A 2,491-nucleotide genomic window follows, 5' to 3' on the forward strand; every position below is an offset into this window, starting at 1 on the left:
ACTGAATCTTTCTTTTTTCTTTTCTTTCTTTTTCTTTTATTTTTTTCTTTTTGCACTGGGGATTGAACTCCCAGGGGAGTGTTAACATTGAACTACATCCTTAGTCCTTTTTATTTTTTGTTTTGAGACAGGGTCTTGCTAAACTGCTGAGCTCAATTTTATGATTCTCCAGGCTCAGCCTCCCTAACTCTGAGATTACAGGCATGTGCCATCATACAGCCAATTGATTCTTGACAGAGATGCCAAAAACACACATGGGAAAAGAACAGTCTATTCAATAAATGGTGCTTTGAAAACTGTATATCCACATGCAGAATTTTCCAACTTTTTCATTAAGCATGAAACCAAATTATGTTTCCCTCAACATCCAAAATGCATGTATACTATCCAAAATGCATGTATACTTGCAGATTTATGCAGAAATAATGCCCTAGTGAAACTATACTCAGCCTTTCAAGTTAGGTGCACAGGGCCATCAGCCATCCAGCATATTCTATCAAGGGTAAGAGCAATACAATGTGGGCAGAAATTATATGATGTAAAATAGATGTCCTTTTATAAAGCTTAAGACTTAGGGTAGAACAAGTGAAGACAAAGGCAAAATTCCCAAGAATTAAAAAGCATTCCACATTGTTCTCATACTCTGTGAAGCCATGAGATGAACAATAGTCCTAAAATGCCTGGGCTGGATCCAGGCCCACCAAGACACTTCAATTTCTTCCAACTGGCTCCTCATCAACTCCCTGCTGTATTCATAGCCCAAAAATAGTGCCCCGTTGGCAGGGAATGGAGGAATCATAGTAGGTTTCAGTCCAGAATATAAGGCTGTTATTCCTTCATTATTCACAACACCTAGAAAGGTTCCAATAAATCCTGTTTTCCAGACATGGAAAGAACTTGAATTCTGGATTTAACCCAATCCACAGGGTATATAGCAAGCCACAGGCAAATTTCACCATTTAACAAAGACAGAGGGCCTAGTTCATCTTTTGATCTCCCTGATGCATAAAAAGGTTGGGCTCAGTTCATAGCCAACAAAGAAGAAACAGCCTTGTACTTTTCAAAGCAAAGCACTTGGAGAGTACATGGTAGAAGCCCAAGGATAAGGATATCTAAGGATAGTCTTAACAAAAGACCAAACTGTATTCTGGCTCTTGGCTATCTTTCCTGACGTCTCCATTTCATACGTGGTCTGCAGAGGGCCCTTCATGAGCTCTGTGGGGCAGAGCACCAGCTAGGCAAAGGTGAAGGACCCTGTGAGTACCTTCTGCAAATCACTCAACTTTGCCTGTTTGTCCAACCCAATTGTTCCCCCTACCATCTGCTGGCAGAAGCCTTAGGGCAAAGAGCACCGAATTCTCCACGATGTTTGCCATCAGAGCCCACCTGGTGCCCTTGTAGAAGCCACAGAAACCCACCTGTGAGTAGGTCTTCAGGCAGCAATCTGTGAGGCCTCGGTACAAGACAGGGAACGTTGTATCTTCACCTTCATTGTGTCAAAGGGCTGCCCTGTCAGTACACATCTGTGAGGTCAATGGCAGCTTGGATGGCAGGATTGGATTTCATGGTGCTGCTGGGATACATAGAAGGTGACTCCTAGGAGCTTATGATGGGCACTGTGTATCCCGCCATGCTGTTGAGGCTGCGTGCTGCTTGAGCTTCACCACCCTCTTGGCTCCTGTCTTTATAAACTTGTAATCAGTTTGACAATATTCACAAAATAACTTTCTGGTATTTTGATTGGGATTGCATTTGAATCAATATATCCAGTTAGGAAAAATTTACATTTGGTAATATAGAGTCTTCTAATCCATGAATATAGATTATCTATTTATTTAGTTCTCTGATTTGCTTTATTAGAATTTTGTGACTTTCCTCATATAGCTCTTGTGCATATTTTATTAGGTATATAACTACTATTTCATTTTTGAAAGGTGCTAATGTAAATGGTATTGTGTATTTCATTTCAAAGTTGATTATTACTGGTATGCAGAAATGCAAATAGCATTTATCTTAGCTTTAATGTTGCATCTTTACTATAATAACTTAAAATTTTCAGTTTTTTGATGATTCTTTAAGATTTTCTACATAGACAGTCATGCCTTTTGTAAAGACATTTATTTCTTCCTTCCCGATCCAGATATCTTTTATTTCCTTTCTTTTCCTTTTTATTTATTTATTTTAATTAACATATATTTTACATATTAATAGGATTCAGTATGTATTATTGGGATACTTAATGAAATCAAGCATGCATTGATCATATCAACCAACCTTCTTCAATCTCTATACCTCTCTCCTTCCACTGTACCCCTTTCAGTCCCTAGTAATCACTATTCTAATTTCAGGTTGATTAAAAAAATTATTTTGTATATATGAGAGAGATATGCTTTGATTGGCTGTCTCTGTTTTATTTCACTTAAGATTCTCTAGTTTAATCCAATTCATTGCAAATTATAAGATTACATTAGTCTTTATGGATGAATAATAT

The 2,491-nt window shown here is 37.9% G+C and overlaps 1 pseudogene; it reads right to left on the reverse strand.

Moving 5' to 3' along the window:
• Window positions 1-613: 613 nt before the first annotated feature.
• LOC114088084 (mitochondrial ornithine transporter 1 pseudogene) lies at window positions 614-1,566 on the reverse strand (annotated as a pseudogene).
• Between the last annotated feature and the right edge of the window lie 925 nt (window positions 1,567-2,491).

The sequence above is a fragment of the Marmota flaviventris genome, chromosome 2, assembly GCF_047511675.1.
Source record: "Marmota flaviventris isolate mMarFla1 chromosome 2, mMarFla1.hap1, whole genome shotgun sequence".
Lineage (NCBI taxonomy): Eukaryota > Metazoa > Chordata > Mammalia > Rodentia > Sciuridae > Marmota > Marmota flaviventris.